At 39.6% G+C, this 19,661-nt stretch overlaps 1 protein-coding gene across 7 annotated transcripts in view; it reads left to right on the top strand.

The window, feature by feature from the left end:
* The window catches only part of DMD (dystrophin), a 2,416,993-nt gene that overhangs the window by 1,715,732 nt on the left and 681,600 nt on the right, over nt 1–19,661 (top strand). The gene's annotated exons all lie outside the window — the stretch shown is intronic.

Raw genomic sequence — 19,661 nt, 5'->3', positions numbered from 1 at the left:
TGTAGAATTAGGACATTGAAAATCTTTTTTTGTTGCTGTGATATAGTTGCAATTTTGATGACAGCTCCAATACAAGCTTTAAAAAAATAAAATAATAATATATATATACAGAACTTTTGGCTTTTATAACTTGCCTTTATGTCATCCTGTTAAACTCTGGCAAGTGTTCACCACATACTTCAGTAAACCAGATAAAGGGCAAATTTTAACCAGGCGATTCCCTATCATCACTTTCTAATGAATTTCACAAGAAATGACAAAGCTAAATTGTCTCAAACTGTATGCCCTTTTGTAGATGATTCTGTACTGACTTCATTAAATGAGCACTCTGGATATTAATATGGTCCAAAATTCTGAGACATTTAAAAACCTCTGCACTTTTTCTACATTAGCACAATATTGGAAATTCTGTCACACTGTGAATTTCAGTAAAGTGCAAGGAAATAAAATTCATGGCTAACTATTTCCATAAAAAAACACTTAGCAGTTTGTTGCTCTAGAGGCGCATGAGCAATGTTAACTTTAAAAGGTTTCTAACGTTTTTTTTTTAACCACATTTTTCAAATAAAGAGCATCTATACAAGGGAATGTGATGTTAGGAAGAGGCACCTAGAATCTCATCCAGTGACAGAACTAATGAAGACAGTATTTACATACCCTCAGAGAAAGTCAAATACAAGGCTTTATATATAAGGAGGTTTTGTAGTCCTCAAATGGTGAAGAAACAGTGCTTTCTATGTATATACCTATCTATCTATCTATCTATCTATCTATCTATCTATCTATCTATCTATCTATCTATCTATCTATCTATCTATCTATCTATCTATCTATCTATCTATCTATCTATCTATCATCTATCTATCTATCTATCTATCTATCTATCTATCTATCTATCTATCTATCTATCTATCTATCTATCTATCTATCTATCTATCTATCTATCTATCTATCTATCTATCTATCTATCTCATATCTATCTATCTATCTCATATCTATCTATCTCATATCTATCTATCTATCTATCTATCTATCTATCTATCTATCTATCTATCTATCTATCTATCTATCTATCTATCTGTCTGTCTGTCTGTCTGTCTATCTGTCTATCTATCTATCTCATATCTATCTATCTATCTATCTATCTATCTATCTATCTATCTATCTATCTATCTATCTATCTATCTATCTATCTAATCTATCTACAAATTCCAGCAGCAACGGCAGCATATGGGTGCAAGCTCTGAGGGACAGACCAAGTCCCAGATAGACAGGGATCGAAAAATGAGCAGCAACTCCAATAGTTAGGGCATGACCACACGTAGCGGAATCGCTCTGGAATTCTGCTGCGGACAGTCTGCAGCGTACACGTTTTTCCATTGCCTTCCACAGCTTTGTGGTTGGGTTCGTTTACACGTTGCGGACAATTCCGCTGCGTAGCATAGGCTGCGGAGCTGAATTTGGTGTCCGCAGCATACAATGGTTGTTGCGGACGTGTAGCGGACTTGTTGCGGACTTATTGCGGAATTTCTCAAGTGACTTCAATGGAGAGTCAAAATTCCGCAAAGAAGTCCACAGATGTTATGTAGATGTTATGTGTGCTGCGGAGCGTATTGGTTTTACTAACATGACATTTCTTCATTTTGGCTGGACCTATGAATTTCTAGGTCTACAGCCAGACTGAGGAAGTCAATGGGGCTCCCGTAATTACGGGTGACTACGTGTGTGCGCCCATAATTACGGTTGACTACGTGTGCTCACCCATAATTACGGGAGCGTTGCTAGGCGACGTCAGTAAATAGTCACTGTCCAGGGTGCTGAAAGAGTTAAGCGATCGGCAGTAACTGTTTCTGCACCCTGGACAGTGACTACCGATCACAATATACATCAACCTAAAAAAAAAATAGAAGTTCATACTTACTGAGAACTCCCTGCTTCTTCCTCCAGTCCGGCCTCCCGGGATGACGTTTCAGTCCAATTGACGGCTGCAGCCAATCACAGGCTGCAGCGGTCACATCGACTGCCGCGTCATCCAGGGAGGTCGGGCTGGATGCCGAAAGAGGGACGCGTCACCAAGACAACGGCCGGGTAATTATGAAATTCTTTTACTTTCACTAGGGAAAGTGCTGTCCCTTCTCTCTATCCTGCACTGATAGAGAGAAGGGAAGTACTTCACCTCAATACGCAACGGCTAGTCCGCATCAATTTAATGCCTACTTTGGGCAGAGCCGCAACAGAATCTGCAACGCAGATTCTGTGCGGCATTGATGCGGACAGTTGCGGAAGAAATACGCCAAGTCTGGGCATGCCCTAAAGGTGAAAAAAGTGGGTACTTTATTGCCCGTGCAACGTTTCAGCTCCATCCACTGGCTTGAGAAAGGCCATAAAGTACCCACTTTTTTCATCTTAACTATTGGAGTTGCTGCTAATTTTTCGATCCCTATCTATCTATCTATCTATCTCTGGTCTAACTATCAGTGGCACAGAAGTTGCAGTGGCACCTGGGCACTACAGCCTAAGGGGCCACTCTTTCTTTTTTTTTTTTATTGTCATTATCTTAGTTCTCAAAAATTGTCAATTACCAAACAAGATCCAACAAAAGTTACAAAATCACATGTATATATATTTACAGATATATCCTAGACCCAACCCCCCCATCCCCCCCAAAAAAGTGTGGATCTTCAGATACTGTGACATCTCTGTGTGCATTGTACAGTGTGACAACACTGTTTATTATCCCTGGCCCTGGGCTGTGACTTCACTGTGGTCCTTCGCCTTTAGTTGTTACATCGCTTGGTTTCCAATTTATTTTCTGTATTATTACCCCTGTTCTGTGACATCACTGTACTTATTTTTCCCATGCTGTGACATCACAGTGTGCAATAACTCTTACCTCTGACTTCAGAGTGTTAATGATCCCTGTACTGTTACATCACTATGATCTTTATTCCTGATTTGTGAAATCACTATGCGTATTACCCCTTTATAATGATACACTGTGACATCACTATGCACATTATCCCTGCATTATAACATCACTATGACTACTAGGCTATAATCACACATTATGGATCCTGTCAGGATTGAAGCTTGGATTTTGAGCCCAAATTTCTTTGGCAATGCACAAGACCGAAATTTTTTTTTGCTTTTATTCAATGTTTTTTTTATTATGAAAAATTACAAAAAAATTAAATACATATGCTTCTCACCACAAATAATTTAACATATAAGCCTTTTTAAATATCCTCCCTCTACCCAAACCTCGAGATGCGAGTGCACGGGAGGAGTATCCTATATGACCCATATGTAACCCATTTATATGCTCCGAATAATGAATGCACTGCAGATTTTAACATCCACAGCATGTACACTATTTCTGCGGATTCTGTGGTGAAAAGCCACTGATTAGCTCCATTGAATTACAATGGAACTAATCTGCGCTCGAATCCGCATGCCAATTCTGTCATCGATTATCTTGAAAATCTATTCCGCGTGAACATACTCTAGTTGTAGTGTTGCTACTTTACTTTACATCACTGTCTTTATTATCCCTGTGCAGAGATACCTCTGTAAATTAACTCTGTATCGTGACACTTTTTATTATCCCTGTGCTGTTAAATCACTAGGTGTATTTCCCCTTGTTTTGTGAAGTCACTGTGTTTAATATCTTTAAACTAACAGTTTACTGTGTTTATTATCCCTGTACTGGTACATTACCGTCATTTCAATACCTGTACTGTCGTATCATTGTCTTTATTATCCCTGTGCTGTGATATCATTGTTTATTACCCCCTGTATTGTGATATTACTGTTATTATAACACCTGTACTGTCACATCACTGTGTTTATTATCCCTGTGCTGTGATATCATTGTTTATTACCCCCTGTATTGTAATATTACTGTTATTATAACACCTGTACTGTCGTATCATTGTCTTTATTATCCGTGTGCTGTGATATCATTGTTTATTACCCCCTGTATTGTAATATTACTGTTATTATAACACCTGTACTGTCTCATCACTGTGTTTATTATCCCTGTGCTGTCATATCATTGTTTATTACCCCCTGTATTGTAATATTACTGTTATTATAACACCTGTACTGTCACATCACTGTGTTTATTATCCCTGTGCTGTGATATCATTGTTTATTACCCCCTGTATTGTAATATTACTGTTATTATAACACCTGTACTGTCACATCACTGTGTTTATTATCCCTGTGCTGTCATATCATTGTTTATTACCCCCTGTATTGTAATATTACTGTTATTATAACACCTGTACTGTCACATCACTGTGTTTATTATCCCTGTGCTGTGATATCATTGTTTATTACCCCCTGTATTGTAATATTACTGTTATTATAACACCTGTACTGTCACATCACTGTGTTTATTATCCCTGTGCTGTGATATCATTGTTTATTACCCCCTGTATTGTAATATTACTGTTATTATAATACCTGTACTGTCGTATCATTGTCTTTATTATCCGTGTGCTGTGATATCATTGTTTATTACCCCCTGTATTGTAATATTACTGTTATTATAACACCTGTACTGTCTCATCACTGTGTTTATTATCCCTGTGCTGTGATATCATTGTTTATTACCCCCTGTATTGTAATATTACTGTTATTATAACACCTGTACTGTCGTATCATTGTCTTTATTATCCGTGTGCTGTGATATCATTGTTTATTACCCCCTGTATTGTAATATTACTGTTATTATAACACCTGTACTGTCTCATCACTGTGTTTATTATCCGTGTGCTGTGATATCATTGTTTATTACCCCCTGTATTGTAATATTACTGTTATTATAACACCTGTACTGTCACATCACTGTGTTTATTATCCGTGTGCTGTGATATCATTGTTTATTACCCCCTGTATTGTAATATTACTGTTATTATAACACCTGTACTGTCTCATCACTGTGTTTATTATCCCTGTGCTGTCATATCATTGTTTATTACCCCCTGTATTGTAATATTACTGTTATTATAACACCTGTACTGTCACATCACTGTGTTTATTATCCCTGTGCTGTGAGATCATTGTTTATTACCCCCTGTATTGTAATATTACTGTTATTATAATACCTGTACTGTCTCATCACTGTGTTTATTATCACTGTGCTGTCATATCATTGTTTATTACCCCCTGTATTGTAATATTACTGTTATTATAACACCTGTACTGTCTCATCACTGTGTTTATTATCCCTGTGCTGTGATATCATTGTTTATTACCCCCTGTATTGTAATATTACTGTTATTATAATACCTGTACTGTCTCATCACTGTGTTTATTATCCCTGTGCTGTGATATCATTGTTTATTACCCCCTGTATTGTAATATTACTGTTATTATAACACCTGTACTGTCGTATCATTGTCTTTATTATCCCTGTGCTGTGATATCATTGTTTATTACCCCATGTATTGTAATATTACTGTTATTATAACACCTGTACTGTCGTATCATTGTCTTTATTATCCCTGTGCTGTGATATCATTGTTTATTACCCCCTGTATTGTAATATTACTGTTATTATAACACCTGCACTGTCTCATCACTGTGTTTATTATCCCTGTGCTGTGATATCATTGTTTATTACCCCCTGTATTGTTACATAGTTACATAGTTACATAGTTACATAGTTAGTACGGCTGAAAAAAGACACATGTCTATCAAGTTCAACCAAGGGAAGGGAAAAGGGAAGGAAAAATTTCTACACATAGGAGCTAATATTTTTTTGTTCTAGGAAATTATCTAACCCTTTTTTAAAGCCATCTACTGTCCCTGCTGTGACCAGCTCCTGCGGTAGGCTATTCCATAAATTCACCGTTCTTACTGTAAAGAAGCCTTGTCGCCTCTGCAGCTTGAACCTTTTTTTCTCCAGACGGAGGGAGTGCCCCCTTGTTTTTTGAGCGGGTTTTACAAGGAACAGGATATCACCATATTTTTTGTATGTGCCATTAATATATTTATATAAGTTAATCATGTCCCCCCTTAGTCGTCTTTTTTCAAGGCTAAATAGGTTTAATTCTTTCAATCTTTCCTCATAACTTAAATTCTCCATGCCCCTTATTAGCTTCGTTGCTCTTCTTTGTATTTTTTCCAACTCCAGGGCATCCTTTCTATGAACTGGAGCCCAGAACTGAACTGCATATTCTAGATGAGGCCTCACTAATGCTTTGTAAAGTGGCATTATTACATCCCTGTCCCGCGAGTCCATGCCTCTTTTAATACACGACAATATCCTGCTGGCCTTTGAAGCAGCTGATTGACACTGCATGCTGTTATTGAGTTTATGATTTACAAGTACACCCAGATCCTTCTCAACAAGTGAATCTGCCAGTGTAGCGCCCTCTAGGACATATGATGCATGCAGGTTGTTGGTACCCAGATGCATAACTTTACATTTATCTACATTAAACTTCATTTGCCAAGTGGACGCCCAAACACTTAGTTTGTTTAAATCTGCCTGTAATTCATGAACATCTTCCATAGTCTGAACTATATTACATAGCTTGGTGTCATCTGCAAAAATAGAAATAGTGCTATTAATCCCTTTCTCTATATCATTAATAAATAAGTTGAATAATAGTGGTCCCAGCACTGAACCCTGGGGTACACCACTTATAACCGGTGACCATTCAGAGAAGGAATCATTGACCACAACTCTCTGGATACGGTCCTTGAGCCAATTCTCAATCCAATTACAAACTATATTTTCTAAACCTATAGTCCTTAATTTACCCATTAGGCGTCTATGGGGGACAGTGTCAAATGCCTTTGAAAAGTCCAAAAACACTAAATCCACAGCGGCCCCTCTGTCTAGACTTCTGCTCACCTCTTCATAAAAACAGATTAGGTTAGTTTGACAACTTCTGCCCTTAGTAAAACCGTGCTGGCTGTCACTTATAATGCTATTTATTGTCACATAATCCTGTATATAGTCCCTCAATAGCCCCTCAAACATTTTCCCCACGATGGATGTTAAGCTTACTGGTCTATAATTACCCGGGGAAGACCTAGAGCCCTTTTTGAAAATAGGCACCACATTTGCCCTGCGCCAGTCCCTTGGCACTATACCAGTCACTAGAGATTCTCTGAATATTATGAAAAGGGGGACAGAAATAACTGAACTAAGCTCTTTAAGAATTCTAGGGTGTAACCCATCTGGTCCCGGAGCCTTGTGCACATTTATTTTATTTAATTTAGCTTGGACCATCTCTACATTCATCCAATTCAGTATATCAACTGATATATTAACAGCACTGGCACCGGCTACATCAGCTGCTCTTTCTTCTGTTGTATATACAGAGCTAAAGAACCCATTTAGTAACTCTGCCTTCTCTTGATCCCCTGTGATCAACTCCCCATTACCATTATCTAGGGGTCCTACATGTTCAGACCTTGGCTTTTTTGAATTTATATGCTTGAAGAATTTTTTAGGATTTGTTTTACTATCCTTGGCCACCTGCCTTTCATTTTGTATTTTTGCTAATTTAATTACATTTTTACAGATTTTATTAAGCTCTTTATATTTTACAAAGGCTACAGCTGTACCCTCAGATTTGTATTTTTTAAATGCCCTTTTTTTGTCATGTATTGCCCCTTTCACAGAAGGTGTAAGCCATGTGGGGTTTAATTTGAGTCGTTTATACTTATTACCTGTAGGAATAAATTTTGCACTATAATAACTCAAAGTAGATTTGAAAATCTCCCATTTATCATTTGTTCCATTATTTGACATTAGTTCTTCCCAGTCTATATCCTGAATTGCAGCCCTCATCCTGGGGAAATTGGCTTTCTTAAAATTAAATGTTTTTGCCCTCCCAGCCTGCGTTTGTTTTTTACAGTATAGGTAAAATGTAACTATATTGTGATCACTGTTACCGAGGTTTTCACGAACATTGACATTCCCAACAAGATCTGCATTATTAGAAATGACCAGATCCAACAGAGCTTCACCTCTAGTCGGGTCTTCCACAAACTGGCCCATAAAATTTAGCAATGCTTTTTTTTTTATCCTTTTCCAGCTTCATGCTTCTCTATAACATGTCTTCTGAGGTCATCTGAAACTTGTTTGACCCAAGGCATAGTTCACACTAACAAATCTTTCTTGAGAGTAACAGATTTGTCAGTAACCAGGCTTTGTGTGCCTTTATATAATGGGGAAAGCACCTGTGAAACCCACACTTGCAATCTCATCTCCTTAATTAAAACACTTTTTGCCAATTAGCTCTTGGGGAAGTCATTAAAGGAACAGTGTCATCACAAATTATTTTTTTATATGTTAAAGATGTTAGTGCTTTATTAAAAACGTTTATATTCATTTGTGTGTTTGTGTTTTACTTTTTCTTATTTTTACACTTTTTCTTCCCTATGGGGGCTGCCATTTTTTGTTCCATTTCTGTGTGTGTCGATTAACGACACATACAGACATGGAACACGGCAGCCACAGTCCCATAGGGACTGTGAACGGCTCCCGTCCCATTGACTTCCGTGTACGGCGTCTGTGTGGGAACTGCGCATGCGCCGCTCCCACACAGTCCAATTCGAAATTGGCGCCGTCCGGCGCCATTTTCCTGTGGACCGGAAGTCGCGGCCGGACAGTAATATTACTACTTCCGGTCGCGGCTTCCGGATTTGTGCACTTGGACCAGCGGCAGCAAACGGAGCGGACGGGCCGGAGGGAGCCGCGGCGGCAGGAGCAGGTAAGAGCTTTCAATGTATGTTCGTGTTTGTGTGTTTACTACTGTATGTAAACCTACTACGCTGTGTGTTAGCTCAAAAAATGGCGACACACAGTGTAGGAGGTTACACTGTTCAAACCCCTCGTTTATCCCGGCACTAGCCAGGATAAAGGAGGGGGGGAAGCTGAGAGCTCACTAGAGCGAGGGCTTTTAACCCAATGTTGCAATGCTGCAATTTTGGGAACTAGCTCCATCTAGTGACCAAAAATGGGTAGTATTATAAATTAGAAATAATTTATAATATTTCCTGACTCGCGAAAAAAAAAAAAAAAAATTGAACAATGTTTAATCACCCACACACTAAATGTTTAATTTTTAAAAAAAAAACATGTTTTTCTGGCAACACATTCCCTTTAAGGCTGGGTTCACACGTGGTGGAATTTCACTTAAATTCCGCTGCGGACACTCCGCAGCGTTAATCCGCAGCGGAGCCGTTTGTCCATTGACTTACACTTTAATTTAGCAGTGTTCGTTTAGACGAGGCGTAAAATTCCGCTGCGGAGCATAGGCTGCGGAGCGGAATTTGGTGTCCGCAGCATGCTCTGTCTGTTGCGGAGCAGTGGCAGACTCATGGCGGAATTTCTCCATTGACTTCAATGGAGATTCTAAATTCCGCAATGAAGTCCGCAGCTGTCATGCACATGTTATGTGTGCTGCGGATCCGTCTTGCTTTTTTAACTTGACATTTCTTCATTCTGGCTGGACCTATGTATTTCTAGGTCTACAGCCAGACTGAGGAAGTCAATGGGGCTCCCGTAATGACGGGAGCGTTGCTAGGAGACGTCTGTAAATAGTCACTGTCCAGGGTGCTGAAAGAGTTAAGCGATCGGCAGTAACTGTTTCTGCACCCGGGACAGTGACTACCGATCCCAATATACATGTATCTGTAAAAAAAAATGAAGTTCATACTTACCGAGAACTCCCTGCTTCTGTCTCCAGTCCGGCCTCCCAGGATGATGTTTCAGTCTAAGTGACGGCTGCAGCCAATCACAGGCTAATAACAGGCTGCAGCGGTCACATGGACTGCCGCGTCATCCAGGGAGATCGGGCTGGATGCCGAAGGAGGGACGCGTCACCAAGACAACGGCCGGTAAGTATGAATTTCTTTGACTTTCACAAGGGAAAGTGCTGTCCCTTCTCTCTATCCTGCACTGATAGGGAGAAGGGAAGTACTTTTACCGCAGTCCGCAGCAGCTAGTCCGCATCAATTTACTGCACATTTTGTGCAGATCTGCAGCAGAATCTGCAACGCAGATTCTGTGCGGCATTGATGCGGACAGTTGCGGAGGAAATCCGCCACGTGTGGTCATGCCCTTACACAGGAGTTCACTTACTTTTTCTCCCTGCACTGTGGATGTTGGATGTCAATATGCAAAATACTAGATCAGATTTGCTACTTTCTTGTGACAGTTTACATCAAATCCCGTCATAAACTGCATGATAAATGTGGGCCATAGTGATTTCTATTATTATTATTATTATTATTTGATTCAGTTTTTTAGAGTGAAAAGCTGTTTAAATTCTGTTTAAATTCTTCAAAGGGTTTGTCTAATTTAGAATACCCATTTTCATATACCTTTTTAGGAAATTCCCAAATGAATCCTCTATTTAACGATCCCCTCCGTTAACAATGGGGGATCCGCTGTTCAAGATTCTCATCTCTTGGCCAGAGGGGAGAGTGGTTACAAAGACCTGTCCTGCTTTAAATAGACAATCTAATTATTTGAATTGACACTGTGTAAAGCTTAATTTCTCTTGCGGTTTCCCCATAGATTACAGCAGATCCCTGGGGTCCGGCAGGGGGACACTTTGTGCTCAGCTTATTGTCAAAGGAGTATTTGACAGTTGTTAATCAAGTTATGAACTTAGATGGGATAGTTTACAGGTGGATCCTGCATGTCACAGACATGCAAGACCCGCCGACACTGAACCAGTCAGGTCCGCGGGACTGACGGATTCAGTGTAAAACGAATGATACAGCTGCTCTGTATAGAGAACACAGAACAGCTGTATCTCCAAAAGTAAAATGATTTCTTTAATAAACACTAATTACAAAGTTACACTAAACACACTGACTAATCTATTTAATAAAAAAGAAAGTGCCCTCAAAGGTGTTCATAGCCTTTAAGTGACGCGGTCACAATCTCTTGCCACATCAGTTGGTGGTGGGAGATGCAGCATCAGACAGGGTGGTTTAATTGCTGAGGAAACTGTATGACTGATAAAATCAGTTCCTGCGTATTCCCCTGCTGATTGCATATTTTGGTTCTACTAGATCGTGACAGTGTCACTTTAAGGTTGAATTGCGTATTACGTGCGGATTTGCCGTGTGTATTTTAATGCAGCAAATCCGCAGCGTAACACAGTACCACCAAAGTAAATGAGATTTCCAAAAATCTCATCTACACAGTGTATATTTTTTCTGTGTGTATATTGATTGACCTGCAGTGCGTATTTTAAAATCTGCAGCATGTCAATTTATCTTGCGTTACCGCTTGCGAATTGTATCTGCCTAGTTTTAAAGAAAAACGCACCAAAATCGGCAGCATAAAAACACACCTATTTCTGCATCAAAATTTAAAAACCGCACGTAAACACGCATGAAAAAACGCACCATTAGGTGCGGTTTTAGCTGCGGAATTACATGCGAATGCCTGCGATTTTTGATGCAGATTTTCCACATCAAATTACGCAACATGTGCATTCAGCCTAAAACCCCTTAAAATACTGATGCTGCCATGTCATTCATTCTAACTGATAGACTAGGTGACCTGCGAACATGAGTTACAGTATATGTAGGTGGTTTCCATCTTTTTGGATTAATATTTTCGGACAGTATATAGTCAGATATTGCACATTGCGTTTTTTCTGTTCTAACAAGTCTCTACTGTTCCTTTCTATAAACCCAAGTTCCAATTTTTTTTTTCTCCTTTCACTTGTGCATTTTCCATTGCTCGTAAAAATAAATGCGCCTTGAAGAGGTAAATGAGTTAAGTTAATGTATTGGCTAATGGTACTCCCACAGATCTTTCCTAATTCCTTCATCTTGCACACAATCTGCATTGTTATACCGCAGTACAGAAACAGGAGGGTGGTGGAGAAAGAATAATGGAGACCAGATAATTAAAGTGAAATAAGGAACGACAAGGTGAATGAAAAATGTTCATGCCATTTTTATCTTTAATTAAAAAAAGCAGATAAATTGAGGCAGTCTGTCAGTAGGGGGGATCTTTTGCATATTATTACTTTAGAAAGTTGGGGGAATTTTTGTCCTTTTGAGAAGAAAGAAAGTAGTAACTGTTGGGAAATGGGATGTGAGTGGTGAGCAGAGAGGAGACGACAGCAAATATTAAACTACAGTCTGCAGCTGGTTGTTTTGTGGGGGATCTCGGAAGAGCTAAGTAAGAGATGAAAGAAAAGAGGAGATAGAGTGACGTGAGAATATGTGTCTGTAGTAGAGATATCTGGTGCAGCAGCCACAGCTGGGATGAAGCGACAGATGGAAGCAATGCATACTTCACTTGTTTCTAGAAAGCAAACTTTTTTCAATTAGTCGTGTAGGTTAAGTGTATAAGCTGTATAGAAATAATAAACTGCCAGATATATTTATCTGTGTAAAGATGAATTTACATGTAGCGTTCATTTAAAAATTTGGATAGAGACGACTAAACTTAGCAATAATCCATTTGAGTAAATATGATGAATGACTACAAGAAACAACCAAATTATTTTTTTCACATTTCTAAAGTTGATCATTCATACATAAAAATGTTTACAACCTGGCAAACATGCATGGAAATTATGTTAGCAGATTATGTCAATCTGACTTTATTCAGTGGGGTATTGGGGCTCCTTGCCAGTGTTAAAGGGAATGTGTCACGAATTAAAGATTTTTTTTTAAAAGTAAGTTACTTATTTCTATTATACTTTTTACGTTTTTTGCTGTTTTTTTTTTTTTCTTCCACATGATGGAAAGTATTAAAAATTAAATAATAATTTGACATGTTTTCCTATGTTGGCCACCAGAGGGAGCACTTCCCAGAATTACAGCAAGGTGCAAAAGGCAAAGCAACCTGACTCGCAGCTGATGTAAATGTGGGAGGGAATCTTACCCCCCCCCCCCCTCCTACAAGCCAGGAAAAAGTGTCTTCAAATTGCTAAGCAGTGTTCGGCTGCCATATTGGGTGTGATTGTTGAAATGCAGCTCTCAGAATCTATAGGACACACCAAAAGGCTAAGGATATGTTCACACGCTTACTAAACAAAGGGAAAACAGATCCTGAGTTTCAGCCATTTTTTAATCAAACTCGGGTTTTTGGCAGCGTTTTTTTACGGCCATTTTTGGAGCTGTTTTTTTTATAGTGTCAATGAAAAACGGCTCCAAAAACGCCCCAAGAAGTGATATGCACTTCTTTTTGGTTGGCGTCTTTTACGTGCCATTTTTGGAAAATGGCCGCATAAAAAATCGCCCCGTCGGAAAAATTGAAAATGGGCAGATGTTTGGAGGTTTTCTGTTTCCGATTTTTCAGCTGTTTTTCGGGACGTTTATGGCCCAAAAAATGGCTGAAAACACTGCGTGTGAACATACCCTTAGAATGATGAAAGTGCCTCTCCTGCTAAATGTCTTTATCCCTCCATCCTGTTGACAGTCTCCTCCCGCATCACTGTCAGCAAGATTGTATGGTGATGCTGGAGGAGACTGTCAGCAGTATTGGGTGGTGATGCTGGAGGAGACTGTCAGTAGGATTGTATGGTTATGCTGGAGGAGACTGTCAGCAATATTGGGTGGTGATGATGGAGGAGACTGTCAGCAGGATTGTATGGTGATGCTGGAGAAGACTGTCAGTAGGATTGTATGGTGATGCTGGAGGAGACTGTCAGCAAGATTGGGTGGTGATGCTGGAGGAAACTAAATGCAGTAAACCGCAGAACAATATTAAGTAGTAACATAATATTCACAAATAGAGCATTCAGATTCTTTCCAGAGGGCCATGAAAGATAATTTACTCTGCTCAGACCAGAACCACCACTCCCATTTCTGTTCATCAGCCAGCACATCTGCCCGTCATAATATAGGTAAATTAGCCCTGTGATCAGCTTGTAGGGCTAAAAAAAAAATCCCAATCACTCAAAGTAATTCAGGGGTTACCTTGACCTAATCGCTTCCTAAGCAGCTACTCTCCCAGTTGAGTACTGTGAGTGCGCTCAGCTCAAATTGGCTCCTCCCCTAAACTCCCGGCTCTATATTCCAATCTTTGTGACGCAGGAATGCACACTTAAAGTTCATACGCCATCCCCTTCCTCCTTCTACAAGGCACTGCGAGCTAGTAATTCGCTATGCCAAGAAGCACCAATCGCTGCTTCTCCCCTTACTGACAGCTCTCTATGGGAACCACCACCAGGGAGCAGCGGAGCGTTTCGCTACCATGACAATCTAAGGTTATGTACACACGGCTTATATTCAGCTGCTTTTTTGGGCGTAAATGCCTCAAAAAATGGCTGAAAATACGGAAGCTGAACACCTCCAATCAGCTGCCCACTGATTTCAATGGCAAAAACTGTGTTTCGTTACGATGGGGCATTTTAAAAAACAAGTGCATGTCACTTCTTGAGCCGTTTTTGGAGCCGTTTTTCATTGGGTCAATAGAAAAACAGCTCCAAAAATGGCCGCAAAAAAAGCCTCAAAAGACGTTTGTGGTTTAAAAAAAACGGCTGAAAATCGGAGGCTGTTTTCCGAATTTTACAGCATTTTTTTGTTTAGCGTGTGAACATGCCCTAATCCCTATGGTAGCGTGACGCTTGCTACTTTACTTTGTCTTGGCGGCTCCCACACATTAACACTGCCCTTCCTTCCAGACAGATACAAAAGGAGGTGGGCACACCATACAGGAAAACCAGGCAGAAGGGGGTTTTACACCCCTTACAAGTGAATCGAAGCCTTGGTGCTAAGCTCTGCTGGGGCGGGAAACTTTCTTGCCCTGGCTGTCTTGGTGAAGGACTAAGAGGAAAAAAAATGTATGCAGGGCACTCCTCGGGTAAAATCGTTGGTGCAGCATGTCTTTTATTAGAATAATGGTACACAAATCTGGAGTTAGAGGTGTTTGTGCTTTTTAATTCTAATGTTATTATTTTTAAGTGTTTAGCAGGGTGGATGCCGGCAGGGGACCATCGGTTTACACGGTTTATGCTACTGTATGCCAGACTGGAAAATTGAATAGCCCATAACTTTATTGCTACATGTTTCGGAGAATTACTTGCTCCTTTGTCAAACAGATAATTCATTGAATTAATAAGAATTAAAAATAGTCTTCTGGCTGCTTCTCAAATTCAATACCGCGTGGCTTCCTCCTCAAAATCAGACTAATAACTAGTCCAATGCGTGACAGCCCATAAGCAAATGCCCACCCAACCTCTTCTGACAGCTAATTGCTGAGTTACACTGTCGTGTTGGAACTAGTTTAAGAAATTTTAGAATCTCCCTCTATAAATTTTGTGCATGTCTCTTGGTCATTTTCCAGGCTGCCTTTCTGGCAATCTTCAGAACTGACACTGGTTTATACATTGGTGAGCATGTATTTCTTATACAGTATCTGTGGCCATCTGTCTAAACTAACACATATACTTAAAGAGGCTCTGTCACCAGATTATAAGTGCCCTCTCTCCTACATAGTCTGATCGGCGATGTAATGTAGATAAGTGGTTTTTATTTTGAAAAACTATCATTTTTGAGCAAGTTATGAGCTAGTTTAGATTTATTCTAATGAGTTTCTCAATGGACAACTGGGCGTGTTTTTACTTTTGACCAACTGGGTGTTGTAAAGAAGTGTATGAGGCTGACCAATCAGTGACTAATCAGTGTCCTACACTTCTCATTGTTCCAGCCCAGCATGATCCACAGCAGTGTGATTCTGCAGTGAAAGAAACTTCAAAATAAAAACCACTGCTGTTATCTACATTACAGCGCCAATCAGATTATGTAGGAGATAGGGCATTTATAATCTGGTGACAGAGCCTCTTTAAAAGACTACATGACATAAATGTGCAATCTGCAAGTCTGGGTTTACAACAAAGAAGGCAGCAAATGAAGCAGCCACTTACAGTTTATGCATGTGCATAAAATACACTTCAATTCAGAGGAATAATGTGCTGGAATATATATATATCCCAAAAAGTCGAACGCACCACTCCTAGACACGCTGTAAAATTAAGGCCATGTGCACGTTACCACTAGGGGTGAATCAGCTCCTTGACTTTAATTTTTGGGTATTTTGGGTATGTTCACAATTAAGATTATGTATAATGTGATTTGATGAATGTATTTACTGAATACTATATGTGTATCCTATTTATACTTAGCACTTTGTGACTGCTTGAGAAAGGTTCAGATGTGGTTAAACCAGCATTTTGTCATCTATCCTGAAGTCCTGGTGCCGTTACTTGTTTTTGTCTTCATTATATATATATATTTTTGAAATTGGGCTTATATAATATTCAAATTTTCTGAGACACTAAATTTTGGGTTTTCATTAACTGTTAGCCATAATCATCAACATTAAAAGAAAAATGCTGGAAATCGATCACTCCATGTGTAATGAATCTATATAATATATGAGTTTCACTTTTTGAATTTAATTACTGAAATAAATTAACCCGTTCCCGCAAAATGACGGGTCTGGTACATCCCAATTGCAAGTAACGTAGCGCAATCCGACGTACCAGACATGTCCTGTAGATGAAGCGGGCACAGGAGCTGTGTTCGCTTCATTTTCAGTGGGTGTCAGCTGTAATATACAATCGCCACTGTTTAACCCTTCAATGCGGTGGTCAATGGCATCCGCCGCATTGAAATCGTTGACAGAGGGAGCTCCCTCTGTAACCCACTACTCCCCCGCAAGTGATCGTGGGGGTCGATGGTTGCTATGGCAACCAGGAAGCCTAGTAACGGCTTCCTGGTCGGCCAGGTACGGAAGCCCATTAGGCCCTGCCCAAGGCAGGACCTAATAGGCTAACTGTCAGTTGGAAAATTACAGTTACAATGTACTGCACTACATAAGCAGTGCAGTGTATTATACCAGGGATCAGAAGATCAGATCTTCAAGTCCCCTAGTAAGTGTAAAAAAAAAAAAGTTAAAAAAAATGTTTAAAAAAATATAAATAAATAAAAGTTTTAAGTAATAAAAACGATAATCACCCTGTTTACCTGATCAAGTCCTTTATAATTAGAAAAAATAAAAAAAAAACTATACATAATAGGTATCGCCACGTTCATAACGGCCTGAACTATACAAATATCCTGTTATTTTTACCGCATGGTGACCACCGTAAAAAATTAAATAAAAAATAATTACAGAATTTTTTTTTTTGGCCACCCTGTCTCAGAAAAATGTAATATAAAGTGATCAAAAAATCGCAAGTACCCCAAAATGGTACCCTCAAAAACTACAGTTTGTCATGCAAAAAACAAGCCCTCACACAGCGATATTAACTGCAAAATAAAGAAGTTATGGTTTTCAGAAAATGGCGACACTAAAACACATTTTCTTTTAGAAAAGAGTATTTTTATTGTGGGAAAGTAGTAAAACGTAAAAAAAACAAAATCAATTTGGTGTCCCTGTAATCGTATCGACCCACAGAATGAAGATAACATGTAGTTTATACTGCACGGTGAACACTGTAAAAAACAAAACAGTGCTAGAATTGCTCTTTTTTGGTTTCCTCGTCTCCCAAAAAATGGAATAGAAAGTGATAAAAAAAAATCGCATGTACCCCAAAATGGAACCAATAAAAATTACAGCTCGTTCCAAAAAAACCAAGCCCTCACACAGCTCCGTCAAAGGAAAAATTGTTCTGACTCTCAGAACGCAATGAAGCAAAATAATGCTAAATGACGGCTCAGACAAATTTTTTAGGTCCAGTAGAATTTCATTAAAAACCCCACATCATCATTTGCTGGACGCCACAGGTGGACCCCGAAGATGCAGCGGAGATGCGAACACTTTAGGGCCTTGTGCGGCTTATAGGGCTAGTGAAGAAGTCCAAGATTAGGCAATACTGGAGCACAGATATTTTGTACAATACCCCAAAAAACCTGGCCTGTGCATAAAGGTTTGGTTCAAAGCGTACCACACCAATCCATGGATTATTCATTCACCCAATTATTACATCATCCTATTATGCCCTGATGCACTACATCCAGCTTACATATACCCTGCTGTACTCCGCTTAGCTTAGATATACCCTGATGTACTCCGCCCAGCTTACATATAACCTGATGTACTTCGCACAGCTTACATATACCCTGATGTACTCCGCGCATATTACATATACCCTGATGTGCTCTGCACAGCTTACATATACCCTAATGTACTCCGCACAGATTACATATACCCTGATGTACTCCGCCCAGCTTACATATAACCTGATGTACTTCGCCCAGCTTACATATACCCTGGTGTGCTCCGCACAGCTTACATATACCCTAATGTACTCCGCACAGATTACATATACCCTGATGTACTCCGCACAGCTTACATATACCCTGATGTGCTCCGCACAGCTTACATATACCCTAATGTACTCCACCCAGCTTATATATACCCTGATGTATGGCGCACATCTTACATATACCCTGATGTACTCCGCACAACTTAAATATACCCTGATGTACGCCGCACAGCTTACATATACCCTGATGTACTCCGCCCAGCTTACATATACCCTGATGTACTCCGCCCAGTTTACATATACCCTGATGTACTCCGCACAGTTTACATACACCCTAATGTAGTTCGCCCATCTTACATATACCCTGATGTACGCCGCACAGCTTACATATACCCTGATGTACTCCGCACAGCTTAAATATACCCTGATGTACGCCGCACAGCTTACATATACCCTGATGTACTCCGCCCAGCTTACATATACCCTGATGTACTCCGCACAGATTACATATACTCTGATGTACTCCGCCAAGCTTACATATACCCTGATGTACTCCACACAGCTTACATATACCCTGATGTGCTCTGCACAGCTTACATATACCCTGATGTACTCCTCACATATTACATATACCCTGATGTACTACTCACAGTTTACATATACCCTGATGTACTCCTCACAGATTACATATACCCTTATGTACTTCTCACAGATTACATATGCCCCCACATTATAAACTAAAATACCAGTAAAACACCAAACAAAACTACTACCAAGCAAAATCTACACTCCAAAAGCCACATGGCGCACCTTCTGAGCCTGACAGTGTGCCCAAACAGCAGTTTATGACCACATATTGCATAAGACTATATTCTGGAGAACCCGCTTAACAATTTATGGGTTGTGTCTCTCCAGTGGCACAAGCTGGGCACAACATATTGGTCACTGAAATGGCATATCAGTAGAAAAATTGCAATTTTCAATCTACAACATCCACTGTGCACTAATTTCTGCAAAACATTTGCGGTGTGAAAATGCTCACAATACCTCGAGATGAATTTCTTCACGGATGTGGTTTCCACAATGGTGTAATTTTTTTGGGGTTTCCAATGTACTGGTACCTTAGCTCAATGCAACATGTCAGAAAATGAATTTTGTAAAATCTCCACTCCAAAAACCAAATTGCGCTCCTTTCCTTTAGAGCCTTGCTGTGTGTCCAAATAGCAGTTCATGACCACATGTGGGGTATTGCCGTACTCGGGAGAAGTTGCTTTACAAATGTTGGGCAGCTTTTTCTCCTTTAGCCCTTGTGAAAATGAAAAAGTAAACTTATTAGTGGAAAAAATTTTGATATTCATTTTTACGGCTTAATTCCAATAAATTCTGCAAAAGACCGGTGGGGTCAAAATGCTCACTAGACCCCTAGAAAGATTCCTTAAG

This window comes from Rhinoderma darwinii, chromosome 2 (assembly GCF_050947455.1).
Source record: "Rhinoderma darwinii isolate aRhiDar2 chromosome 2, aRhiDar2.hap1, whole genome shotgun sequence".
Lineage (NCBI taxonomy): Eukaryota > Metazoa > Chordata > Amphibia > Anura > Rhinodermatidae > Rhinoderma > Rhinoderma darwinii.
This window is presented reverse-complemented; position numbering and strand designations above follow the sequence as displayed.